The following is a 27087-nucleotide window of genomic DNA, read 5'->3' on the forward strand; positions in this document are numbered from 1 at the left end:
TGCTCTGCTCATCGGCGACTGCGCTGGTCCTGCTGCTGTTTTCTGCACTGCTCATCGGCGTCGGCAACTGTGCTGATCCTGCTGCTGTTTTCTGCTCTGCTCGTAGGCGTCGGCGACTGCGCTGGTCCTGCTACTGTTTTCTGCACTGCTCATCGGCGTCTGCGACTGCGCTGGTCCTACTGCTGTTTTCTGCTCTGCTCGTCGGCGACTGCGCTGGTCCTTTTGCTGTTTTCTGCACTGCTCATCGGCGTCGGCGACTGCGTTGATCCTGCTGCTGTTTTCTGCTCTGCTCGTAGGCGTCGGCGACTGCGCTGGTCCTGCTACTGTTTTCTGCACTGCTCATCGGCGTCTGCGACTGCGCTGGTCCTGCTGCTGTTTTCTGCTCTGCTCCTCGGCGACTGCGCTGGTCCTTTTGCTGTTTTCTGCACTGCTCATCGGCGTCGGCGACTGCGTTGATCCTGCTGCTGTTTTCTGCTCTGCTCATTGGCGTCTGCGACTGCGCATCTCCTGCTGCTTTTTTCTGCTCTGCTCGTCGGCGTCAGCGACTGCGCTGACCCTGCTGCTGTTTTCTGCTCTGATCGTCTGCGACTGCGCATCTCCTGCTGCTGTTTTTTGCTCTGCTCGTCGGCGTCAGCGACTGCACTGATCCTGCTGCTGTTTTTTGCTCTGCTCGTCGGCGACTGCGCTGGTCCTGCTGCTGTTTTCTGCTCTGCTCATCGGCGTCGGCTACTGCGCTGATCCTGCTGCTGTTTTCTGCTCTGCTTGTCTGCGTCAGCGAATGCGCTGATCCTGCTGCTGTTTCCTGCTCTGCTCGTCGCCGCCGGCGACTGCGCTGGTCCTGCTGTTGTTTTCTGCTCTGATCGTCGGCGTCGGCGACTGCAATGGTCCTACTGCTGTTTACTTCTCTGCTCGTCGGCGTCTGCTCTGCTCTTCGGCGTCTGCGACTGCGCTGAACCTGCTGCTGTTTTCTGCTCTGCTCATCGGCGACTGCGCTGGTCCTGCTGTTGTTTTCGCCTCTGCTCGTAGGCGTCGACGACTGCGCTGGTCCTGCTGCTGTTTTCTGCTCTGCTCGTAGGCGTCGGCGACTGTGCTGGTCCTGCTGCTGTTTTCTGCACTGTTCATCGTCGTCGGCGACTGCCCTGATCCTGCTGCTGTTTTCTGCTCTGCTCGTCGGCGACTGCGCTGGACCTGCTGCTGTTTTCTACACTGCTCATCGGCGTCGGCGACTGCGTTGATCCTGCTGCTGTTTTCTGCTCTGCTCGTTGGCGTATGCGACTGCGCATCTCCTGCCAATTTTTTCTGCTCTGCTCGTCGGCGTCAGCGACTGTGCTGATCCTGCTGCTGTTTTCTGCTCTGCTCGTCGGCGTCTGCGACTGCGCATCTCCTGCTGCTGTTTTTTTCTCTGCGCGTCGGCGACTGCACTGATCCTGCTGCTGTTTTCTGCTCTGCTCATTGGCGTCAGCGACTGGGCTGATCCTGCTGCTGTTTTCTGCTCTGCTCATCTCCGTCAGCGAATGCGCTGATCCTGCTGCTGTTTTCTGCACTGCTCGTTGGCGTCTGCGACTGTGCATCTCCTGCCGATTTTTTCTGCTCTGCTCGTCGGCGTCAGCGACTGGGCTGGTCCTGCTGTTGTTTTCTGCTCTGATCGCCGGCGTCGGCGACTGCGCTGGTCCTGCTGCTGTTTTCATCTCTGCTCGTCGGCGTCTGCTCTGCTCGTCGGCGTCTGCGCTGGTCCTGCTGCTGTTTTCTGCTCTGCTCGTCGGCGACTGCTCTGGTCCTGCAGTTGTTTTCGCCTCTGCTCGTCGGTGTCTGCTCTGCTCATCGGCGTCTGCGACTGCGCTGGTCATGCTGCTGTTTTCTGCTCTGCTCATTGGCGTCTGCGACTGCGCATCTCCTGCTGCTTTTTTCTGCTCTGCTCGTTGGCGTCAAAAACTGCGCTGATCCTGCTGCTGTTTTCTGCTCTGATCGTCTGCGACTGCGCATCTCCTGCTGCTGTTTTCTGCTCTGCTCATTGGCGTCTGCGACTGCGCATCTCCTGCTGCTTTTTTCTGCTCTGCTCGTCGGTGTCAAAAACTGCGCTGATCCTGCTGCTGTTTTCTGCTCTGCTCGTCGGTGTCTGCGACTGCGCTGGTCCTGCTGCTGTTTTCTGCTCTGCTCGTCAGCGACTCCGCTGATCCTGCTGCTGTTTTCTGCTCTGCTCGTAGGCGTCGGCGACTGCGCTGGTCCTCCTGCTGTTTTCTGCACTGCTCATCGGCGTCGGCGACTGCGCTGATCCTGCTGCTGTTTTCTACTTTGGTCGTAGGCGTCGCCGACTGCGCTGGTCCTGCTGCTGTTTTCTGCTCTGCTCGTCGGCGACTGCGCTGGTCCTGCTGCTGTTTTCTGCACTGCTCATCGGCGTCGGCGACTGCGTTGATCCTGCTGCTGTTTTCTGCTCTGCTCGTTGGCATCTGCGACTGCGGATCTCCTGATGCTTTTTTCTGCTCTGCTCGTCGGCGTCAGCAACTGCGCTGATCCTGCTGCTGTTTTCTGCTCTGCTCGATGGTGTCAGCGACTACGCTGATCCTGCTGCTGTTTTCTGCTCTGCTCGTCGGCGTCTGCGACTGCTCTGCTCGTCGGCGTCAGCGACTGCGCTGATCCTGCTGCTGCTTTCTGCTCTGCTCGTCGGCGTCTGCGACTGCGCTGGTCCTGCTGCTGTTTTCTGCTCTGCTCGTCGGCATCAGCGACTGCGCTGATGCTGTTTTCTGCTCTGCTCGTGGAGGTCAGCAACTGCGCTGATCCTGCTGCTGTTTTCTGCTCTGCTCGTCGCCGTCGGCGACTGCGCTCTTCCTGCTGTTGTTTTCTGCTCTGATCGTCGGCGACTGCGCTGGTCCTGCTGCTGTTTTCTGCTCTGCTAATCGGCGTCTGCGACTGCGCTGACCCTGCTGCTGATTTCTGCTCTGATCGTCTGCGACTGCGCATCTCCTGCTGCTGTTTTTTGCTCTGCTCGTCAGTGTCAGCGACTGCGCTGATCCTGCTGCTGTTTTCTGTTCTGCTCGTCGGCGTCTGCGACTGCGCTGGTCCTGCTGCTGTTTTCTGCTCTGCTCGTCGGCGACTGCGCTGATCCTGCTGCTGTTTTCTGCTCTGCTCGTCGGCGACTGCGCTGATCCTGCTGCTGTTTTCTGCTCTGCTCGTAGGCGTCGGCGACTGCGCTGGTCCTGCTGCTGTTGTCTGCTCTGCTCATCGGCGACTGCGCTGTTCCTGCTGCTGTTTTCTGCTTTGCTCGTAGGCGTCGCCGACTGCGCTGGTCCTGCTGCTGTTTTCTGCTCTGCTCGTCGGCGACTGCGCTGGTCCTGCTGCTGTTTTCTGCTCTGCTCATCAGCTTCTGCGACTGCGCTGGTCCTGCTGCTGTTTTTTGCTCTGCTCGTCGGCGTCGGTGACTGCGCTGATCCTGCTGTTGTTATCTGCTCTGATCGTCGGCGACTGCGCTGGTCCTGCTGTTGTTTTCTGCTCTGCTCATCGGCATCTGCTACTGCGCTGATCCTGCTGCTATTTTCTGCTCTGCTCATCGGCGTCAGCGACTGGGCTGATCCTGCTGCTGTTTTCTGCTCTGCTTGTCTGCGTCAGCGAATGCGCTGATCCTGCTGCTGTTTTCTGCTCTGCTCGTCGCCGTCAGTGCTGATCCTGCTGCTGTGTCCTGCTCTGCTCGTCGCCGTCGGCGACTGCGCTGGTCCTGCTGTTGTTTTCTTCTCTGCTCGTCGGCGTCTGCTCTGCTCATCGGCGTCAGCGACTGCGCTGGTCCTGCTGCTGTTTTCTGCTCTGCTCGTCGGTGACTGCGCTGGTCCTGCTGCTGTTTTTTGCTCTGCTCGTCGGCGTCGGCGACTGCGCTGATCCTGCTGCTGCTTTCTGCTCTGCTCGTCGGAGTCTGCGACTGCACTGGTCCTGCTGCTGTTTTCTGCTCTGCTCGTCGGCATCAGTGACTGCGCTGATGCTGTTTTCTGCTCTGCTCGTCGAGGTCAGCAACTGCGCTGATCATTCTGCTGTTTTCTGCTCTTCTCATCGCCGTCGGCGACTGCGCTCGTCCTGCTGTTGTTTTATGCTCTGATCGTCGGCGTCGGCGACTGCGCTGGTCCTGCTGCTGTTTTCTGCTCTGCTCGTTGGCTACTGCGCTCATCCTGCTGCTGTTTTCTGCTCTGCTCGTCTGCGTCAGCGAATGCGCTGATCCTGCTGCTGTTTCCTGCTCTGCTCGTCGCCGTCGGCGACTGCGCTGGTACTGCTGGTGTTTTCTGCACTGCTCATCGGCGTCGGAGACTGCGCTGGTCCTTCTGTTGTTTTCGCCTCTGCTCGTCGGCGTCTGCGACTGCGCTGGTCCTGCTGCTGTTTTCTGCTCTGCTCGTCGGCGACTGTGCTGATCCTGCTGCTGTTTTCTGCCCTGATCGTAGGCGTCGGCGACTGTGCTGGTCCTGCTGCTGTTTTCTGCACTGCTCATTGGCGTCGGCGACTGCGCTGATCCTGCTGCTGTTTTGTGCTCTGCTCGTCGGCGACTGCGCTGGACCTGCTGCCGTTTTCTGCACTGCTCATCGGCGTCAGCTACTGCGTTGATCCTGCTGCTGTTTTCTGCTCTGCTCGTTCGCGTCTGCGATTGCGCATCTCCTGCCGCTTTTTTCTGCTCTGCTCGTCGGCGTCAGCGACTGCGCTGATTCTGCTGCTGTTTTCTGCTCTGCTCGTCGGTGTCTGCGACTGCGCATCTCCCTCTGCTGTTTTCTGCTCTGCTCGTCGGTGTCTGCGACTGCGCATCTCCCTCTGCTGTTTTTTGCTCTGCTCGTCGGCGTCGGCGACTGCGCTGATCCTGCTGCTGTTTTCTGCACTGCTCATCGGCGTTGGCGACTGCGTTGATCCTGCTGCTGTTTTCTGCTCTGCTCATTGAGGTCTGCGACTGCGCATCTCCTGCTGCTTTTTTCTGCTCTGCTCGTCAGCGTCAGCGACTGCGCTGATCCTGCTGCTGTTTTCTGCTCTGGTCGTAGGCGTCGGCGACTGCGCTGGTCCTGCTGCTGTTGTCTGCCTTGCTCATCGGCGACTGCGCTGTTCCTGCTGCTGTTTTCTGCTTTGCTCGTAGGCGTCGCCGACTGCACTGGTCCTGCTGCTGTTTTCTGCTCTGCTCGTCGGCGACTGCGCTGGTCCTGCTGCTGTTTTCTGCTCTGCTCATCAGCGTCTGCGACTGCGCTGGTCCTGCTGCTGTTTTTTGCTCTGCTCGTCGGCGTCGGTGACTGCGCTGATCCTGCTGTTGTTATCTGCTCTGATCGTCGGCGTCGGCGACTGCGCTGGTCCTGCTGCTATTTTCTGCTCTGCTCATCGGCGTCAGCGACTGGGCTGATCCTGCTGCTGTTTTCTGCTCTGCTCGTCTGCGTCAGCGAATGCGCTGATCCTGCTGCTGTTTTCTGCTCTGCTCGTCGCCGTCAGCGCTGATCCTGCTGCTGTTTCCTGCTCTGCTCGTCGCCGTCGGCGACTGCGCTGGTCCTGCTGTTGTTTTCTTCTCTGCTCGTCGGCGTCTGCTCTGCTCGTCGGCGTCAGCGACTGCACTGGTCCTGCTGCTGTTTTCTGCTCTGCTCGTCGGTGACTGCGCTGGTCCTGCTGCTGTTTTTTGCTCTGCTCGTCGGCGTCGGCGACTGAGCTGATCCTGCTGCTGCTTTCTGCTCTGCTCGTCGGAGTCTGCGACTGCACTGGTCCTGCTCCTGTTTTCTGCTCTGCTCCTCGGCATCAGTGACTGCGCTGATGCTGTTTTCTGCTCTGCTCGTCGAGGTCAGCAACTGCGCTGATCCTGCTGCTGTTTTCTGCTCTTTTCATCGCCGTCGGCGACTGCGCTCGTCCTGCTGTTGTTTTCTGCTCTGATCGTCGGCGTCGAAGACTGCGCTGGTCCTGCTGCTGTTTTCTGCTCTGCTCGTTGGCTACTGCGCTGATCCTGCTGCTGTTTTCTGCTCTGCTCGTCTGCGTCAGCGAATGCGCTGATACTGCTGCTGTTTCCTGCTCTGCTCGTCGCCGTCGGCGACTGCGCTGGTCCTGCTGCTGTTTTCTTCTCTGCTCGTCGGCGTCTGCTCTGCTCGTCGGCGTCTGCGACTGCGCTGGGCCTGCTGCTGTTTTCTGCTCTGCTCGTCGGCGTCGGCTCTGCCCGTCGGCGTCTGCGACTGCGCTGGGCCTGCTGCTGTTTTCTGCTCTGCTCGTCGGCGACTGCGCTGGTACTGCTGGTGTTTTCTGCACTGCTCATCGGCGTCGGCGACTGCGCTGGTCCTGCTGTTGCTTTCGCCTCTGCTCGTCGGCGTCTGCGACTGCTCTGGTCCTGCTGCTGTTTTCTGCTCTGCTCGTCGGCGACTGTGCTGATCCTGCTGCTGTTTTCTGCCCTGCTCGTAGGCGTCGGCGACTGTGCTGGTCCTGCTGCTGTTTTCTGCACTTCTCATGGGCGTCGGCGACTGCGCTGATCCTGCTGCTGTTTTCTGCTCTGCTCGTCGGCGACTGCGCTGGACCTGCTGCTGTTTTCTGCACTGCTCAACGGCGTCGGCTACTGCGTTGATCCTGCTGCTGTTTTCTGCTCTGCTCGTTCGCGTCTGCGACTGCGCATCTCCTGCCGCTTTTTTCTGCTCTGCTCGTCGGCGTCAGCGACTGCGCTGATCCTGCTGCTGTTTTCTGCTCTGCTCGTCGGCGTCTGCGACAGCGCATCTCCCTCTGCTGTTTTTTTGCTCTGCTCGTCGGCGTCGGCGACTGCGCTGATCCTGCTGCTGTTTTCTGCTCTGCTCATCGGCGACTGCGCTGTTCCTTCTGCTGTTTTCTGCACTGCTCATCGGCGTTGGCGACTGCGTTGATCCTCCTGCTGTTTTCTGCTCTGCTCATTGAGGTCTGCGACTGCGCATCTCCTGCTGCTTTTTTCTGCTCTGCTCGTCAGCGTCAGCGACTGCGCTGACCCTGCTGCTGTTTTCTGCTCTGATCATCTGCGACTGCGCATCTCCTGCTGCTGTTTTTTTCTCTGCTCGTCGGCGTCAGCGACTGCGCTGATCCTGCTGCTGTTTTCTGCTCTGCACGTCGGCGTCTGCGACTGCATATCTCCTGCTGCTGTTTTTTGCTCTGCTCGTCGGCGACTGCACTGGTCCTGCTGCTGTTTTCTGCTCTGCTCATCGGTGTCGGCTACTGCGCTGATCCTGCTGCTGTTTTCTGCTCTGCTTGTCTGCGTCAGCGAATGCGGTGATCCTGATGCTGTTTCCTGCTCTGCTCGTCGCTGTCGGCGACTGCACTGGTCCTGCTGCTGTTTTCTTCTCTGCTCGTCGGCGTCTGCTCTGCTCGTCGGCGTCTGCGACTGCGCTGGTCCTGCTGCTGTATTCTGCTCTGCTCATCGGCGACTGCGCTGGTCCTGCTGGTGTTTTCTGCACTGCTCATCGGCGTCGGCGACTGCACTGGTCCTGCTGTTGTTTTCGCCTCTGCTCGTCGGCGTCTGCGACTGCGATTGTCCTGCTGCTGTTTTCTGCTCTGCTCGACGGCGACTGCGCTGGTCTTGCTGCTGTTTTCTGCACTGCTCATCGGCGTCGGCGACTGTGCTGATCCTGCTGCTGTTTTCTGCTCTGCTCGTAGGCGTCGGCGACTGCGCTGGTCATGCTGCTGTTTTCTGCACTGCTCATCGGCGTCTGTGACTGCGCTGGTCCTACTGCTGTTTTCTGCTCTGCTCGTCCGCGACTGCACTGGTCCTGCTGCTGTTTTCTGCACTGCTCATGTGCGTCGGCGACTGCGTTGATCCTGCTGCTGTTTTCTGCTCTGCTCATTGGCGTCTGCGACTGCACATCTCCTGATGCTGTTTTTTGCTCTGCTCGTCGGCGTCAGCGACTGCGCTTATCCTGCTGCTGTTTTATGCTCTGCTCGTCGGCGTCTGCGACTGCGCATCTCCTGCTGCTGTTTTTTGCTCTGCTCGTCGGCGACTGCGCTGGTCCTGCTGCTGTTTTCTGCTCTGCTCATCGGCGTCGGCTACTGCGCTGATCCTTCTGCTGTTTTCTGCTCTGCTTGTCTGCATCAGTGAATGCGCTGATCCTGCTGCTGTTTCCTGCTCTGCTCGTCGCCGTCGGCGACTGTGCTGGTCCTGCTGTTGTTTTCTGCTCTGATCGTCGGCGTCGGCGACTGCGCTGGTCCTGCTGCTGTTTTCTTCTCTGCTCGTCGGCGTCTGCTCTGCTCGTCGGCGTCTGCGACTGCGCTGGTCCTGCTGAAGTTTTCTGCACTGCTCATCGTGTCGGCGACTGCGCTGGTCCTGCTGTTGTTTTCGCCTCTGCTCGTCGGCGTCTGTGACTGCGCATCTCCTGCTGCTGTTTTTTGCTCTGCTCGTCGGCGTTGGCAACTGCGCTGATCCTGCTGCTGTTTTCTGCTCTGCTCGTCGGCGACTGCACTGGACCTGCTGCTGTTTTCTGCACTGCTCATCGGCGTCGGCGACTGCGTTGATCCTGCTGCTGTTTTCTGCTCTGCTCGTTGGCGTCTGCGACTGCGCATCTCCTGCCGCTTTTTTCTGCTCTGCTCGTCGTCGTCAGCGACTACGCTTATCCTGCTGCTGTTTTATGCTCTGCTCGTCGGCGTCTGCGACTGCGCATCTCCTGCTGCTGTTTTTTGCTCTGCTCGTCGGCGACTGCGCTGGTCCTGCTGCTGTTTTCTTCTCTGCTCGTCGGCGTCTGCTCTGCTCGTCGGCGTCTGCGACTGCGCTTGTCCTGCTGCTGTTTTCTGCTCTGCTCGTTGGCGACTGCGCTGGTCCTGCTGGTGTTTTCTGCACTGCTCATCGGCGTCGGTGACTGCGCTGGTCCTGCTGTTGTTTTCGCCTCTGCTCGTCGACTTCTGCGACTGCGCATCTCCTGCTGCTGTATTTTGCTCTTCTCGTCGGCGTTGGCGACTGCGCTGATCCTGCTGCTGTTTTCTGCTCTGCTTATTGGCGTCAGCGACTGGGCTGATCCTGCTGCTGTTTTCTGCTCTGCTCGTCTGCGTCAGCGAATGCGCTGATCCTGCTGCTGTTTTCTGCACTGCTCATCGGCGTCAGCGACTGCGTTGATCCTGCTGCTGTTTTCTGCTCTGCTCGTTGGCGTCTGCGACTGCGCATCTCCTGCCGATTTTTTCGGCTCTGCTCGTCGGCATCACCGACTGGGCTGGTCCTGCTGTTGTTTTATGCTCTAATCGCCGGCGTCGGCGACTGCGCTGGTCCTGCTGCTGTTTTCTTCTCTGCTCGTCGGCGTCTGCTCTGCTCGTCGGCGTCTGCGCTGGTCCTGCTGCTGTTTTCTGCTCTGCTCGTCGGCGACTGCTCTGGTCCTGCAGTTGTTTTCGCCTCTGCTCGTCGGCGTCTGCTCTGCTCATCGGCGTCTGCGACTGCGCTGGTCTTGCTGCTGTTTTCTGCTCTGCTCATTGGCGTCTGCGACTGTGCATCTCTTGCTGCTGTTTTTTGCTCTGCTTGTCTGCGTCAGCGACTGCGCTGATCCTGCTGCTGTTTTCTCCTCAGCTTGTGCGACTGCACTGGTGCTGCTGCTGTTTTCTGCTCTGCTCGTCGGTGACTGCGCTGATCCTGCTGTTGTTTTCTGCTCTGCTCGTAGGCGTTGGTGACTGCGCTGGTCCTGCTGCTGTTTTCTGCACTGCTCATCGGCGTCGGCGACTGCGCTGATCCTGCTGCTGTTTTCTGCTTTGCTAGTAGGCGTCGCCGACTGCGCTGGTCCTGCTGCTGTTTTCTGCTCTGCTCGTCGGCGACTGCGCTGGTCCTGCTGCTGTTTTCTGCACTGCTCATCAGCGTCGGCGACTGTGTTGATCCTGCTGCTGTTTTCTGCTCTGCTCGTTGGCGTCTGCGACTGCGCATCTCCTGCTGCTTTTTTCTGCTCTGATCGTCGGCGTCAGCGACTGCGCTGATCCTGCTGCTGTTTTCTGCTCTGCTCGTTGGTGTCAGCGACTACGCTGATCCTGCTGCTGTTTTCTGCTCTGCTCGTCGGCGTCTGCGACTGCGCTGTTCCTGCTGCTTTTTTTGCTCTGCTCGTCGGCGTCGGCGACTGCGCTGATCCTGCTGCTTTCTGCTCTGTTCGTGGGCATCTGCGACTACGCTGATCCTGCTGCTGTTTTCTGCTCAGCTCGTCGGCGTCGGCGACTGCTCTGGTCCTGCTGCTGTTTTCTTCTCTACTCGTCGGCGTCGGCGACTGCGCTGGTCCTGCTGCTGTTTTCTGCTCTGCTCGTCGGCATCAGCGACTGCGCTGATGCTGTTTTCTGCTCTTCTCGTCGAGGTCAGCAACTGCGCTGATCCTGCTGCTGTTTTCTGCTCTGCTCGTCGCCGCCGGCGACTGCACTCGTCCTGCTGTTGTTTTCTGCTCTGATCGTCGGCGTCGGCGACTGCGCTGGTCTTGCTGCTGTTTTCTGCTCTGCTCATCGGCGTCTGCTACTGCGCTGATCCTGCTGCTATTTTCTGCTCTGCTCATCGGCGTCAGCGAATGCGCTGATCCTGCTGCTGTTTTCGGCTCTGCTCGTCGCCGTCAGCGCTGATCCTGCTGCTGTTCCCTGCTCTGCTCGTCGCCGTCGGCGACTGCGCTGGTCCTGCTGTTGTTTTCTTCTCTGCTCGTCGGCGTCTGCTCTGCTCATCGGTGTCTGCGACTGCGCTGGTCCTGCTGCTGTTTTCTGCTCTGCTCGTCGGTGACTGCGCTGATCCTGCTGCTGTTTTCTGCACTGCTAATTGGCGTCGGCGACTGCGCTGATCCTGCTGCTGTTTTCTGCTCTGCTCGTCGGCGTCGGTGACTGCACTGACCCTGCAGCTGTTTTCTGCTCTGCTTGTCGGCGTCGGCTACTGCGCTATTCCTGCTGCTATTTTCTGCTCTGCTCATCGGCGTCAGCGACTGGGATGATCCTGCTGCTGTTTTCTGCTCTGCTCGTCTGCGTCAGCGAATGTGCTGATCCTGCTGCTGTTTTCTGCTCTGCTCGTCACCGTCGGCGCCTGCGCTGGTCCTAATGTTGTTTTCTTCTCTGCTCGTCAGCGTCTGCTCTGCTCGTCGGCGTCTGCGACTGCGCTGGTCCTGCTGCTGTTTTCTGCTCTGCTCGTCGGCGACTGCGCAGGTCCTGCTGATGTTTTCTGCTCTGCTCGTCGGCGATTGCGCTGGTCCTGCTGCTGTTTTCTTCTCTGCTCGTCGGCGTCTGCTCTGCTCGTCGGCGTCTGCGACTGCGCTGGGCCTGCTGCTGTTTTCTGCTCTGCTCGTCGGCGACTGCGCTGGTCCTGCTGTTGTTTTCGCCTCTGCTCGTCGGCTTCTGCGACTGCGCATCTCCTGCTGCTGTATTTTGCTCTTCTCGTCGGCGTTGGCGTTTGCACTGATCCTGCTGCTGTTTTCTGCTCTGCTTATTGGCGTCAGCGACTGGGCTGATCCTGCTGCTGTTTTCTGCTCTGCTCGTCTGCGTCAGCGAATGCGCTGATCCTGCTGCTGTTTTCTGCACTGCTCATCGGCGTCAGCGACTGCGTTGATCCTGCTGCTGTTTTCTGCTCTGCTCGTTGGCGTCTGCGACTGCGCATCTCCTGCCGATTTTTTCGGCTCTGCTCGTCGGCATCAGCGACTGGGCTGGTCGTGCTGTTGTTTTATGCTCTAATCGCCGGCGTCGGCGACTGCGCTGGTCCTGCTGCTGTTTTCTTCTCTGCTCGTCGGCGTCTGCTCTGCTCGTCGGCGTCTGCGCTGGTCCTGCTGCTGTTTTCTGCTCTGCTCGTCGGCGACTGCTCTGGTCCTGCAGTTGTTTTCGCCTCTGCTCATCGGCGTCTGCGACTGCGCTGGTCTTGCTGCTGTTTTCTGCTCTGCTCATTGGCGTCTGCGACTGTGCATCTCTTGCTGCTTTTTTCTGCTCTGCTCGTTGGCGTCAGCGACTGCGCTGAACCTAATGCTGTTTTCTGCTCTGATCGTCTGCGACTGCGCATCTCCTGCTGTTGTTTTTTGCTCTGCTCGTCTGCGTCAGTGACTGCGCTGATCCTGCTGCTGTTTTCTCCTCAGCTTGTCGACGTCTGCGACTGCACTGGTGCTGCTGCTGTTTTCTGCTCTGCTCGTCGGTGACTGCGCTGATCCTGCTGTTGTTTTCTGCTCTGCTCGTAGGCGTCGGCGACTGCGCTGGTCCTGCTGCTGTTTTCTGCACTGCTCATCGGCGTCGGCGACTGCGCTGATCCTGCTGCTGTTTTCTGCTTTGCTAGTAGGCGTCGCCGACTGCGCTGGTCCTGCTGCTGTTTTCTGCTCTGCTCGTCGGCGACTGCGCTGGTCCTGCTGCTGTTTTCTGCACTGCTCATCAGCGTCGGCGACTGTGTTGATCCTGCTGCTGTTTTCTGCTCTGCTCGTTGGCGTCTGCGACTGCGCATCTCCTGCTGCTTTTTTCTGCTCTGCTCGTCGGCGTCAGCGACTGCGCTGATCCTGCTGCTGTTTTCTGCTCTGCTCATTGGTGTCAGCGACTACGCTGATCCTGCTGCTGTTTTCTGCTCTGCTCGTCGGCGTCTGCGACTGCGCTGTTCCTGCTGCTTTTTTTGCTCTGCTCGTCGGCGTCGGCGACTGCGCTGATCCTGCTGCTTTCTGCTCTGTTCGTGGGCATCTGCGACTGCGCTGATCCTGCTGCTGTTTTCTGCTCAGCTCGTCGGCGTCGGCGACTGCTCTGGTCCTGCTGCTGTTTTCTTCTCTGCTCGTCGGCGTCGGCGACTGCGCTGGTCCTGCTGCTGTTTTCTGCTCTGCTCGTCGGCATCAGCGACTGCGCTGATGCTGTTTTCTGCTCTTCTCGTCGAGGTCAGCAACTGCGCTGATCCTGCTGCTGTTTTCTGCTCTGCTCGTCGCCGCCGGCGACTGCGCTCGTCCTGCTGTTGTTTTCTGCTCTGATCGTCGGCGTCGGCGACTGCGCTGGTCTTGCTGCTGTTTTCTGCTCTGCTCATCGGCGTCTGCTACTGCGCTGATCCTGCTGCTATTTTCTGCTCTGCTCATCGGCGTCAGCGACTGGGCTGATCCTGCTGCTGTTTTCTGCCCTGCTCGTCTGCGTCAGCGAATGCGCTGATCCTGCTGCTGTTTTCGGCTCTGCTCGTCGCCGTCAGCGCTGATCCTGCTGCTGTTCCCTGCTCTGCTCGTCGCCGTCGGCGACTGCGCTGGTCCTGCTGTTGTTTTCTTCTCTGCTCGTCGGCGTCTGCTCTGCTCATCGGTGTCTGCGACTGCGCTGGTCCTGCTGCTGTTTTCTGCTCTGCTCGTCGGTGACTGCGCTGATCCTGCTGCTGTTTTCTGCACTGCTAATTGGCGTCGGCGACTGCGCTGATCCTGCTGCTGTTTTCTGCTCTGCTCGTCGGCGTCGGTGACTGCACTGACCCTGCAGCTGTTTTCTGCTCTGCTTGTCGGCGTCGGCTACTGCGCTGTTCCTGCTGCTATTTTCTGCTCTGCTCATCGGCGTCAGCGACTGGGATGATCCTGCTGCTGTTTTCTGCTCTGCTCGTCTGCGTCAGCGAATGCGCTGATCCTGCTGCTGTTTTCTGCTCTGCTCGTCGCCGTCGGCGCCTGCGCTGGTCCTAATGTTGTTTTCTTCTCTGCTCGTCAGTGTCTGCTCTGCTCGTCGGCGTCTGCGACTGCGCTGGTCCTGCTGCTGTTTTCTGCTCTGCTCGTCGGCGACTGCGCAGGTCCTGCTGATGTTTTCTGCTCTGCTCGTCGGCGACTGCGCTGGTCCTGCTGCTGTTTTCTTCTCTGCTCGTCGGCGTCTGCTCTGCTCGTCGGCGTCTGCGACTGCGCTGGGCCTGCTGCTGTTTTCTGCTCTGCTCGTCGGCGACTGCGCTGGTCCTGCTGGTGTTTTCTGCACTGCTCGTTGGCGTCAGCGACTGCGCTGAACCTAATGCTGTTTTCTGCTCTGATCGTCTGCGACTGCGCATCTCCTGCTGCTGTTTTTTGCTCTGCTCGTCTGCGTCAGCGACTGCGCTGATCCTGCTGCTGTTTTCTCCTCAGCTTGTCGGCGTCTGCGACTGCACTGGTGCTGCTGCTGTTTTCTGCTCTGCTCGTCGGTGACTGCGCTGATCCTGCTGTTGTTTTCTGCTCTGCTCGTAGGCGTCGGCGACTGCGCTTGTCCTGCTGCTGTTTTCTGCACTGATCATCGGCGTCGGCGACTGCGCTGATCCTGCTGCTGTTTTCTGCTTTGCTAGTAGGCGTCGCCGACTGCGCTGGTCCTGCTGCTGTTTTCTGCTCTGCTCGTCGGCGACTGCGCTGGTCCTGCTGCTGTTTTCTGCACTGCTCATCAGCGTCGGCGACTGTGTTGATCCTGCTGCTGTTTTCTGCTCTGCTCATTGGCGTCTGCGACTGCGCATCTCCTGCTGCTTTTTTCTGCTCTGCTCGTCGGCGTCAGCGACTGCGCTGATCCTGCTGCTGTTTTCTGCTCTGCTCATTGGTGTCAGCGACTACGCTGATCCTGCTGCTGTTTTCTGCTCTGCTCGTCGGCGTCTGCGACTGCGCTGTTCCTGCTGCTTTTTTTGCTCTGCTCGTCGGCGTCGGCGACTGCGCTGATCCTGCTGCTTTCTGCTCTGTTCGTGGGCATCTGCGACTGCGCTGATCCTGCTGCTGTTTTCTGCTCAGCTCGTCGGCGTCGGCGACTGCTCTGGTCCTGCTGCTGTTTTCTTCTCTGCTCGTCGGCGTCGGCGACTGCGCTGGTCCTGCTGCTGTTTTCTGCTCTGCTCGTCGGCATCAGCGACTGCGCTGATGCTGTTTTCTGCTCTTCTCGTCGAGGTCAGCAACTGCGCTGATCCTGCTGCTGTTTTCTGCTCTGCTCGTCGCCGCCGGCGACTGCGCTCGTCCTGCTGTTGTTTTCTGCTCTGTTTGTCGGCGTCGGCGACTGCGCTGGTCTTGCTGCTGTTTTCTGCTCTGCTCATCGGCGTCAGCGACTGGGCTGATCCTGCTGCTGTTTTCTGCCCTGCTCGTCGCCGTCGGCGACTGCGCTGGTCCTGCTGTTGTTTTCTTCTCTGCTCGTCGGCGTCTGCTCTGCTCATCGGTGTCTGCGACTGCGCTGGTCCTGCTGCTGTTTTCTGCTCTGCTCGTCGGTGACTGCGCTGATCCTGCTGCTGTTTTCTGCACTGCTAATTTGCGTCGGCGACTGCGCTGATCCTGCTGCTGTTTTCTGCTCTGCTCGTCGGCGTCGGTGACTGCACTGACCCTGCAGCTGTTTTCTGCTCTGCTTGTCGGCGTCGGCTACTGCGCTGTTCCTGCTACTATTTTCTGCTCTGCTCATCGGCGTCAGTGACGGGGATGATCCTGCTGCTGTTTTCTGCTCTGCTCGTCTGCGTCAGCGAATGCGCTGATCCTGCTGCTGTTTTCTGCTCTGCTCGTCGCCGTCGGCGCCTGCGCTGGTCCTAATGTTGTTTTCTTCTCTGCTCGTCAGCGTCTGCTCTGCTCGTCGGCGTCTGCAACTGCGCTGGTCCTGCTGCTGTTTTCTGCTCTGCTCGTCGGCGACTGCGCAGGTCCTGCTGATGTTTTCTGCTCTGCTCGTCGGCGACTGCGCTGGTCCTGCTGCTGTTTTCTTCTCTGCTCGTCGGCGTCTGCTCTGCTCGTCGGCGTCTGCGACTGCGCTGGGCCTGCTGCTGTTTTCTGCTCTGCTCGTCGGCGACTGCGCTGGTCCTGCTGGTGTTTTCTGCACTGCTCATCGGCGTCGGCAACTGCGCTGGTCCTGCTGTTGTTTTCGCCTCTGCTCGTCGGCTTCTGCGACTGCGCATCTCCTGCTGCTGTATTTTGCTCTTCTCGTCGGCGTTGGCGACTGCGCTGATCCTGCTGCTGTTTTCTGCTCTGCTTATTGGCGTCAGCGACTGGGCTGATCCTGCTGCTGCTTTCTGCTCTGCTTGTCTGCGTCAGCGAATGCGCTGATCCTGCTGCTGTTTTCTGCACTGCTCATCGGCGTCAGCGACTGCGTTGATCCTGCTGCTGTTTTCTGCTCTGCTCGTTGGCGTCTGCGACTGCGCATCTCCTGCCGATTTTTTCGGCTCTGCTCGTCGGCATCAGCGACTGGGCTGGTCCTGCTGTTGTTTTATGCTCTAATCGCCGGCGTCGGCGACTGCGCTGGTCCTGCTGCTGTTTTCTTCTCTGCTCGTCGGCGTCTGCTCTGCTCGTCGGCGTCTGCGCTGGTCCTGCTGCTGTTTTCTGCTCTGCTCGTCGGCGACTGCTCTGGTCCTGCAGTTGTTTTCGCCTCTGCTCATCGGCGTCTGCGACTGCGCTGGTCTTGCTGCTGTTTTCTGCTCTGCTCATTGGCGTCTGCGACTGTGCATCTCTTGCTGCTTTTTTCTGCTCTGCTCGTTGGCGTCAGCGACTGCGCTGAACCTAATGCTGTTTTCTGCTCTGATCGTCTGCGACTGCGAATCTCCTGCTGCTGTTTTTTGCTCTGCTCGTCTGCGTCAGCGACTGCGCTGATCCTGCTGCTGTTTTCTCCTCAGCTTGTTGGCGTCTGCGACTGCACTGGTGCTGCTGCTGTTTTCTGCTCTGCTCGTCGGTGACTGCGCTGATCCTGCTGTTGTTTTCTGCTCTGCTCGTAGGCGTCGGCGACTGCGCTGGTCCTGCTGCTGTTTTCTGCACTGCTCATCGGCGTCGTCGACTGCGCTGATCCTGCTGCTGTTTTCTGCTTTGCTAGTAGGCGTCGCCGACTGCGCTGGTCCTGCTGCTGTTTTCTGCTCTGCTCGTCGGCGACTGCGCTGGTCCTGCTGCTGTTTTCTGCACTGCTCATCAGCGTCGGCGACTGTGTTGATCCTGCTGCTGTTTTCTGCTCTGCTCGTTGGCGTCTGCGACTGCGCATCTCCTGCTGCTTTTTTCTGCTCTGCTCATTGGTGTCAGCGACTACGCTGATCCTGCTGCTGTTTTCTGCTCTGCTCGTCGGCGTCTGCGACTGCGCTGTTCCTGCTGCTTTTTTTGCTCTGCTCGTCGGCGTCGGCGACTGCGCTGATCCTGCTGCTTTCTGCTCTGTTCGTGGGCATCTGCGACTGCGCTGATCCTGCTGCTGTTTTCTGCTCAGCTCGTCGGCGTCGGCGACTGCTCTGGTCCTGCTGCTGTTTTCTTCTCTGCTCGTCGGCGTCGGCGACTGCGCTGGTCCTGCTGCTGTTTTCTGCTCTGCTCGTCGGCATCAGCGACTGCGCTGATGCTGTTTTCTGCTCTTCTCGTCGAGGTCAGCAACTGCGCTGATCCTGCTGCTGTTTTCTGCTCTGCTCGTCGCCGCCGGCGACTGCGCTCGTCCTGCTGTTGTTTTCTAATCTGATCGTCGGCGTCGGCGACTGCGCTGGTCTTGCTGCTGTTTTCTGCTCTGCTCATCGGCGTCTGCTACTGCGCTGATCCTGCTGCTGTTTTCGGCTCTGCTCGTCGCCGTCAGCGCTGATCCTGCTGCTGTTCCCTGCTCTGCTCGTCGCCGTCGGCGACTGCGCTGGTCCTGCTGTTGTTTTCTTCTCTGCTCGTCGGCGTCTGCTCTGCTCATCGGTGTCTGCGACTGCGCTGGTCCTGCTGCTGTTTTCTGCTCTGCTCGTCGGTGACTGCGCTGATCCTGCTGCTGTTTTCTGCACTGCTAATTGGCGTCGGCGACTGCGCTGATCCTGCTGCTGTTTTCTGCTCTGCTCGTCGGCGTCGGTGACTGCACTGACCCTGCAGCTGTTTTCTGCTCTGCTTGTCGGCGTCGGCTACTGCGCTGTTCCTGCTGCTATTTTCTGCTCTGCTCATCGGCGTCAGCGACTGGGATGATCCTGCTGCTGTTTTCTGCTCTGCTCGTCTGCGTCAGCGAATGCGCTGATCCTGCTGCTGTTTTCTGCTCTGCTCGTCGCCGTCGGCGCCTGCGCTGGTCCTAATGTTGTTTTCTTCTCTGCTCGTCAGCGTCTGCTCTGCTCGTTGGCGTCTGCGACTGCGCTGGTCCTGCTGCTGTTTTCTGCTCTGCTCGTCGGCGACTGCGCAGGTCCTGCTGATGTTTTCTGCTCTGCTCGTCGGCGACTGCGCTGGTCCTGCTGCTGTTTTCTTCTCTGCTCGTCGGCGTCTGCTCTGCTCGTCGGCGTCTGCGACTGCGCTGGGCCTGCTGCTGTTTTCTGCTCTGCTCTTCGGCGACTGCGCTGGTCCTGCTGGTGTTTTCTGCACTGCTCGTTGGCGTCAGCGACTGCGCTGAACCTAATGCTGTTTTCTGCTCTGATCGTCTGCGACTGCGCATCTCCTGCTGCTGTTTTTTGCTCTGCTCGTCTGCGTCAGCGACTGCGCTGATCCTGCTGCTGTTTTCTCCTCAGCTTGTCGGCGTCTGCAACTGCACTGGTGCTGCTGCTGTTTTATGCTCTGCTCGTCGGTGACTGCGCTGATCCTGCTGTTGTTTTCTGCTCTGCTCGTAAGCGTCGGCGACTGCGCTGGTCCTTCTGCTGTTTTCTGCACTGCTCATCGGCGTCGGCGACTGCGCTTATCCTGCTGCTGTTTTCTGCTTTGCTAGTAGGCGTCGCCGACTGCGCTGGTCCTGCTGCTGTTTTCTGCTCTGCTCGTCGGCGACTGCGCTGGTCCTGCTGCTGTTTTCTGCACTGCTCATCAGCGTCGGCGACTGTGTTGATCCTGCTGCTGTTTTCTGCTCTGCTCGTTGGCGTCTGCGACTGCGCATCTCCTGCTGCTTTTTTCTGCTCTGCTCGTCGGCGTCAGCGACTGCGCTGATCCTGCTGCTGTTTTCTGCTCTGCTCATTGGTGTCAGCGACTACGCTGATCCTGCTGCTGTTTTCTGCTCTGCTCGTCGGCGTCTGCGACTGCGCTGTTCCTGCTGCTTTTTTTGCTCTGCTCGTCGGCGTCGGCGACTGCGCTGATCCTGCTGCTTTCTGCTCTGTTCGTGGGCATCTGCGACTGCGCTGATCCTGCTGCTGTTTTCTGCTCAGCTCGTCGGCGTCGGCGACTGCTCTGGTCCTGCTGCTGTTTTCTTCTCTGCTCGTCGGCGTCGGCGACTGCGCTGGTCCTGCTGCTGTTTTCTGCTCTGCTCGTCGGCATCAGCGACTGCGCTGATGCTGTTTTCTGCTCTTCTCGTCGAGGTCAGCAACTGCGCTGATCCTGCTGCTGTTTTCTGCTCTGCTCGTCGCCGCCGGCGACTGCGCTCGTCCTGCTGTTGTTTTCTGCTCTGATCGTCGGCGTCGGCGACTGCGCTGGTCTTGCTGCTGTTTTCTGCTCTGCTCATCGGCGTCTGCTACTGCGCTGATCCTGCTGCTATTTTCTGCTCTGCTCATCGGCGTCAGCGACTGGGCTGATCCTGCTGCTGTTTTCTGCCCTGCTCGTCTGCGTCAGCGAATGCGCTGATCCTGCTGCTGTTTTCGGCTCTGCTCGTCGCCGTCAGCGCTGATCCTGCTGCTGTTCCCTGCTCTGCTCGTCGCCGTCGGCGACTGCGCTGGTCCTGCTGTTGTTTTCTTCTCTGCTCGTCGGCGTCTGCTCTGCTCATCGGTGTCTGCGACTGCGCTGGTCCTGCTGCTGTTTTCTGCTCTGCTCGTCGGTGACTGCGCTGATCCTGCTGCTGTTTTCTGCACTGCTAATTGGCGTCGGCGACTGCGCTGATCCTGCTGCTGTTTTCTGCTCTGCTCGTCGGCGTCGGTGACTGCACTGACGCTGCAGCTGTTTTCTGCTCTGCTTGTCGGCGTCGGCTACTGCGCTGTTCCTGCTGCTATTTTCTGCTCTGCTCATCGGCGTCAGTGACTGGGATGATCCTGCTGCTGTTTTCTGCTCTGCTCGTCTGCGTCAGCGAATGCGCTGATCCTGCTGCTGTTTTCTGCTCTGCTCGTCGCCGTCGGCGCCTGCGCTGGTCCTAATGTTGTTTTCTTCTCTGCTCGTCAGCGTCTGCTCTGCTCGTCGGCGTCTGCGACTGCGCTGGTCCTGCTGCTGTTTTCTGCTCTGCTCGTCGGCGACTGCGCAGGTCCTGCTGATGTTTTCTGCTCTGCTCGTCGGCGACTGCGCTGGTCCTGCTGCTGTTTTCTTCTCTGCTCGTCGGCGTCTGCTCTGCTCGTCGGCGTCTGCGACTGCGCTGGGCCTGCTGCTGTTTTCTGCTCTGCTCGTCGGCGACTGCGCTGGTCCTGCTGGTGTTTTCTGCACTGCTCATCGGCGTCGGCGACTGCGCTGGTCCTGCTGTTGTTTTCGCCTCTGCTTGTCGGCTTCTGCGACTGCGCATCTCCTGCTGCTGTTTTCTGCTCTGATCGTCGGCGTCGGCGACTGCGCTGGTCGTGCTGCTGTTTTCTGCTCTGCTCATCGGCGTCTGATACTGCGCTGATCCTGCTGCTATTTTCTGCTCTGCTCATCGGCGTCAGCGACTGGGCTGATCCTGCTGCTGTTTTCTGCCCTGCTCGTCTGCGTCAGCGAATGCGCTGATCCTGCTGCTGTTTTCGGCTCTGCTCGTCGCCGTCAGCGCTGATCCTGCTGCTGTTCCCTGCTCTGCTCGTCGCCGTCGGCGACTGCGCTGGTCCTGCTGTTGTTTTCTTCTCTGCTCGTCGGCGTCTGCTCTGCTCATTGGTGTCTGCGACTGCGCTGATCCTGCTGCTGTTTTCTGCTCTGCTCGTCGGCGTCGGTGACTGCACTGACCCTGCAGCTGTTTTCTGCTCTGCTTGTCGGCGTCGGCTACTGCGCTGTTCCTGCTGCTATTTTCTGCTCTGCTCATCGGCGTCAGCGACTGGGATGATCCTGCTGCTGTTTTCTGCTCTGCTCGTCTGCGTCAGCGAATGCGCTGATCCTGCTGCTGTTTTCTGCTCTGCTCGTCGCCGTCGGCGCCTGCGCTGGTCCTAATGTTTTCTTCTCTGCTCGTCAGCGTCTGCTCTGCTCGTCGGCGTCTGCGACTGCGCTGGTCCTGCTGCTGTTTTCTGCTCTGCTCGTCGGCGACTGCGCAGGTCCTGCTGATGTTTTCTGCTCTGCTCGTCGGCGACTGCGCAGGTCCTGCTGATGTTTTCTGCTCTACTCGTCGGCGACTGCACTGGTCCTGCTGCTGTTTTCTGCTCTGCTCGTCGGCGACTGCGCTGGTTCTGCTGCTGTTTTCTGCACTGCTCATCGGCGTCGGCGACTGAGCTGGTCCTGCTGTTGTTTTCGCCTCTGATCGTCGGCGTCTGCTTTGCTCGTCGGCGTCTGCGACTGCGCAGGTCCTGCTGCTGTTTTCTGCTCTGCTCATCGGCGTCAGCGACTGGGATGATCCTGCTGTTGTTTTCTGCTCTGATTGTCGGCGTCGGCGACTGCGCTGGTCCTGCTGCTGTTTTCTGCTCTGCTCGTCGGCGTCGGCGGCTGCACTGACCCTGCTGCTGTTTTCTGCTCTGCTTGTCGGCGTCGGCTACTGCGCTGTTCCTGCTGCTATTTTCTGCTATGCTCATCGGCGTCGACGACTGCGATGATCCTGCTGCTGTTTTCTGCTCTGCTCGTAGGCGTCGCCGACTGCTCTGGTCCTGCTGTTGTTTTCGCCTCTGCTCGTCTGTGTCTGCTCTGCTCGTCGGCGTCTGCGACTGCGCTGTTCCTGCTGTTGTTTTCGCCTCTGCTCGTCTGCGTCTGCTCTGCTCGTCGGCGTCTGCGACTGCGCTGGTCCTGCTGCTGTTTTCTGCTCTGCTCGTCAGCGACTGCGCAGGTCTTGCTGCTGTTTTCTGCACTGCTCACTGGCGTCTGCAACTGTGCTGATCCTGCTGCTGTTTTCTGCTCTGCTCGTAGGCGTCAGCGACTGCGCTGGTCCTGCTGCTGTTTTCTGCACTGCTCATCGGAGTCTGCGACTGCGCTGGTCCTGCTGCTTTTTTCTGCTAGGCTCGTCGGCGTCAGCGACTGCGCTGAACCTGCTGCTGTTTTCTACTCTGATCGTCTGCGACTGTGCATCTCCTGCTGCTGTTTTTTGCTCTGCTCATCGGCATCAGCGACTGCGCTGATCCTGCTGCTGTTTTCTGCTCTGCTCGTCGGCGTCTGCGCATCTCCTGCTGCTGTTTTTTGCTCTGCTCGTCGGCGTCGGCTACTGCGCTGATCCTGCTGCTGTTTTCTGCTCTGCTTGTCTGCGTCAGCGAATGCACTGATCCTGCTGCTGTTTCCTGCTCTGCTCGTCGCCGTCGGCGACTGCGCTGGTCTTGCTGTTGTTTTCTGCTCTGATCGTCGGCGAATGCGCTGGTCATGCTGCTGTTTTCTTCTCTGCTTGTCGGCGTCTGTTCTGCTCGTCGGAGTCTGCGACTGCGCTGGTCCTGCTGCTGTTTTCTGCTCTGCTCATCGGCGACTGCGCTGGTCCTGCTGGTGTTTTCTGCACTGCTCATCGGCGTCGGCGACTGCGCTGGTCCTGCTGCTGTTTTCTGCTCTGCTCGTCAGCGACTGCGCTGGTCCAACTGCTTTTTTCTGCACAGCTCATCGGCGTCGGCGACTGTGCTGATCCTGCTGCTGTTTTCTGCTCTGCTCGTAGATGTCGGCGACTGCGCTGGTCCTTCTGCTGTTTTCTGCAGTAATCATCGGCGTCGGCGACTGCGCTGATCCTGCTGATGTTTTCTGCTCTGCTCGTCGGCGACTGCGCTGGACCTGCTGCTGTTTTCTGCACTGCTCATCGGCGTCGGCGACTGCGTTGATCCTGCTGCTGTTTTCTGCTCTGCTCGTAGGCGTCGCCGACTGCTCTGGTCCTGCTGTTGTTTTTGCCTCTGATCGTCTGCGTCTGCTCTGCTCGTCGGCGTCTGCGACTGCGCTGTTCCTGCTGTTGTTTTCGCCTCTGCTCGTCTGCGTCTGCTCTGCTCGTCGGCGTCTGCGACTGCGCTGGTCCTGCTGCTGTTTTCTGCTCTGCTCGTCGGCGACTGCGCTGGTCCTGCTGCTGTTTTCAGCACTGCTCACTGGCGTCTGCAACTGTGCTGATCCTGCTGCTGTTTTCTGCTCTGCTCGTAGGCGTCGGCGACTGCGCTTGTCCTGCTGCTGTTTTCTGCACTGCTCATCGGAGTCTGCGACTGCGCTGGTCCTGCTGCTGTTTTCTGCACTGCTCATCGGCATCGGCAGCTGCGCTGATCCTGCTGCTGTTTTCTGCTCTGCTCGTTGGCGTCTGCGACTGTGCATCTCCTGCCACTTTTTTCTGCTCTGCTTGTCGGCGTCAGCGATTGCGCTGATCCTGCTGCTGTTTTCTGCTCTGCTCGTCGGCGTCTGCGACTGCACATCTCCTGCTGCTATTTTTTGCTCTACTCGTCGGCGTCGGCGTCTGCGCTGATCCTGCTGCTGTTTTCTGCTCTGCTTGTCTGCGTCAGGGAATCCGCTGATCCTGCTGCTGTTTCCTGCTCTGCTCGTCGCCGTCGGCGACTTCGCTGGTCCTGCTGTTGTTTTCTGCTCTGATCGCCGGCGTCTGCTACTGCGCTGATCCTGCTGCTGTTTTCGGCTCTGCTCGTCGCCGTCAGCGCTGATCCTGCTGCTGTTCCCTGCTCTGCTCGTCGCCGTCGGCGACTGCGCTGGTCCTGCTGTTGTTTTCTTCTCTGCTCGTCGGCGTCTGCTCTGCTCGTCGGCGACTGCGCTGGTCCTACTCTTGTTTTCACTTCTGCTTGTCGGCGTCTGCTCGCTCATTGGTGTCTGCGACTGCGCTGGTCCTGCTGCTGTTTTATGCTCTGCTCATTCGCGTCTGCGACTGCGCATCTCCTGCTGCTTTTTTCTGCACTGCTCGTCGGCGTCAGCGACTGCGCTGACTCTGCTGCTGTTTTCTGCTCTGATCGTCTGCGACTGTGCATCTCCTGCTGCTATTTTTTGCTCTGCTCGTCGGCGTCAGCGACTGCGCTGACCCTGCTGCTGTTTTCTGCTCTGATCGTCTGCGACTGCACATCTCCTGCTGCTTTTTTCTGCTCTGCTCGTCGGCGTCAGCGACTGCGCATCTCCTGCTGCTGTTTTTTGCTCCGCTCATCGGCGACTGTGCTTGTCCTGCTGCTGTTTTCTGCTCTGATCGTCTGCGACTCTGCATCTCCTGCTGCTGTTTTATGCTCTGCTCGTCGGCGTCAGCGACTGCGCATCTCCTGCTGCTGTTTTTTTGCTCCGCTCATCGGCGACTGTGCTTGTCCTGCTGCTGTTTTCTGCTCTGCTCATCGGCGTCGGCGACTGCGCTGGTCCTGCTGTTGTTTTCTGCTCTGCTCGTCTGCGTCAGCGAATGCGCTGATCCTGCTGCTGTTTCCTGCTCTGCTCGTCGCCGTCGGCGACTGCGCTGGTCCTGCTGTTGTTTTCTGCTCTGATCGTCGGCGTCGGCGACTGCGCTGGTCCTGCTGCTGTTTTCTTCTCTGCTCGTCGGCGTCTGCTCTGCTCGTCGGCGTCAGCGACTGCGCTGGGCCTGCTGCTGTTTTCTGCTCTGCTCGTCGGCGACTGCGCTGGTCCTGCTGGTGTTTTCTGCACTGCTCATCGGCGTCGGCGACTGCGCTGGTCCTGCTGTTGTTTTCGCCTCTGCTCGTCGGCGTCTGCGACTGCGCTGGTCCTGCTGCTGTTTTCTGCTCTGCTCGTCTGCGACTGCGCTGGTCCTGCTGCTGTTTTCTGCACTGCTCATCGGCGTCGGCGACTGTGCTGATCCTGCTGCTGTTTTCTGCCCTAATCGTAGGCGTTGGCGACTGCGCTGGTCCTGCTGCTGTTGTCTTCACTGCTCATTGACGTCGGCGACTGTGCTGATCCTGCTGCTGTTTTCTGCTCTGCTCGTCGGCGACTGCGCTGGTCCTGCTGCTGTTTTCTGCTCTGCTCGTCTGCGACTGCGCTGGTCCTGCTGCTGTTTTCTGCACTGCTCATCGGCGTCGGCGACTGTGCTGATCCTGCTGCTGTTTTTTGCCCTAATCGTAGGCGTTGGCGACTGCGCTGGTCCTGCTGCTGTTGTCTTCACTGCTCATCGGCGTCGGCGACTGTGCTGATCCTGCTGCTGTTTTCTGCTCTGCTCGTCGGCGACTGTGCTGGACCTGCTGCTGTTTTCTGCACTGCTCATCGGCGTTGGCGACTGCGTTGATCCTGCCGCTTTTTTCTGCTCTGCTCGTCGGCGTCAGTGACTGCTCTGATCCTGCTGCTGTTTTCTGCTCTGCTCGTCGCCGTCGGCGACTTCGCTGGTCCTGCAATTGTTTTCAGCTCTGATCGCCGGCGTCGGCGACTGCGCTGGTGCTGCTGCTGTTTTCTTCTCTGCTCGTCGGCGTCTGCTCTGCTCGTCGGCGTCTGCGCTGGTCCTGCTGTTGTTTTCTGCTCTGCTCGTCGGCGACTGCGCTGGTCCTGCTCTTTTTTTCGCTTCTGCTCGTCGGCGTCTGCTCTGCTCATTGGCGTCTGCGACTGCACTGGTCCTGCTGCTGTTATCTGCTCTGCTCATTGGCGTCTGCGACTGCGCATCTCCTGCTGCTTTTTTTTGCTCTGCTCGTCGGCGTCAGCGACTGCGCTGACCCTGCTGCTGTTTTCTGCTCTGATCGCCGGCGTCGGTGACTGCGCTGGTGCTGCTGCTGTTTTCATCTCTGCTCGTCAGCGTCTGCTCTGCTCGTCGGCGTCTGCGCTGGTCCTGCTGCTGTTTTCTGCTCTGCTCGTCGGCGACAGCTCTGGTCCTGCAGTTGTTTTCGCCTCTGCTCATCGGCGTCTGCGACTGCGCTGTTCATGCTGCTGTTTTCTGCTCTGCTCATTGGCGTCTGCGACTGCGCATCTCCTGCTGCTTTTTTCTGCTCTGCTCGTTGGCGTCAGCGATTGCGCTGACCCTGCTGCTGATTTTTGCTCTGATCGTCTGCGACTGCGCATCTCCTGCTGCTGTTTTTTTCTCTGCTCGTCGGTGTCAGCGACTGCGCTGATCCTGCTGCTGTTTTCTGTTCTGCTCGTCGGTGTCTGCGACTGCGCTGGTCCTGCTGCTGTTTTCTGCTCTGCTCGTCGGCGACTGCGCTGATCCTGCTGCTGTTTTCTGCTCTGCTCGTAGGCGTCGGCGACTGCGCTGGTCCTCCTGCTGTTTTCTGCTCTGCTCATCGGCGTCGGCGACTGCGCTGATCCTGCTGCTGTTTTCTGCTTTGCTCGTAGGTGTCGCCGACTGCGCTGGTCCTGCTGCTGTTTTCTGCTCTGCTCGTCGGCAACTGCGCTGGTCATGCTGCTGTTTTCTGCACTGCTCATCGGCGTCGGTGACTGCGTTGATCCTGCTGCTGTTTTCTGCTCTGCTCGTTGGCGTCTGCGACTGCGCATCTCCTGCTGCTTTTTTCTGCTCTGCTCTTCAGCGTCAGCGACTGCGCTGATCCTGCTGCTGTTTTCTGCTCTGCTCGTCGGTGTCCGCGACTACGCTGATCCTGCTGCTGTTTTCTGCTCTGCTCGTCGGCGTCTGCGACTGCTCTGGTCCTGCTGCTGTTTTTTGCTCTGCTCGTCGGCGTCAGCGACTGCGCTGATCCTGCTGCTGCTTTCTGCTCTGCTCGTCGGCGTCTGCGACTGCGCTGGTCCTGCTGCTGTTTTCTGCTCTGCTCGTCGGCATCAGCGACTGCGCTGATGCTGTTTTCTGCTCTGCTCGTTGAGGTCAGCAACTGCGCTGATCCTGCTGCTGTTTTCTGCTCTGCTTGTCCCCGTCGGCGACTGCGCTCGTCCTGCTGTTGTTTTCTGCTCTGATCGTTGGCGTCGGCGACTGCGCTGGTCCTGCTGCTGTTTTCTGCTCTGCTCATCGGCGTCTGCGACTGCGCTGACCCTGCTGCTGATATCTGCTCTGATCTTCTGCGACTGCGCTGATCCTGCTGCTGTTTTCTGCTCTGCTCGTCGGCGACTGCGCTGATCCTGCTGCTGTTTTCTGCTCTGCTCGTAGGCGTCGGCGACTGCGCTGCTCCTGCTGCTGTTTTCTGCACTGCTCCTCGGCGACTGCGCTGTTCCTGCTGCTGTTTTCTGCTTTACTCGTAGGCGTCGCCGACTGCTCTGGTCCTGCTGCTGTTTTCTGCTCTGCTCGTCGTCGACTGCGCTGGTCCTGCTGCTGTTTTCTGCACTGCTCGTCGAGGTCAGCAACTGCGCTGATCCTGCTGCTGTTTTCTGCTCTTCTCATCGCCGCCGGCGACTGCGCTGGTCCTGCTCTTGTTTTCGCTTCTGCTCGTCAGCGTCAGCGACTGCGCTGCCACTGCTGCTGTTTTCTGCTCTGATCGCCGGCGTCTGCGACTGCGCTGGTCCTGCTGCTGTTTTCATCTCTGCTCGTCGGCGTCTGCTCTGCTCGTCGGCGTCTGCGCTGGTCCTGCTGCTGTTTTCTGCTCTG

Source organism: Nothobranchius furzeri, chromosome 8 (assembly GCF_043380555.1).
Source record: "Nothobranchius furzeri strain GRZ-AD chromosome 8, NfurGRZ-RIMD1, whole genome shotgun sequence".
Lineage (NCBI taxonomy): Eukaryota > Metazoa > Chordata > Actinopteri > Cyprinodontiformes > Nothobranchiidae > Nothobranchius > Nothobranchius furzeri.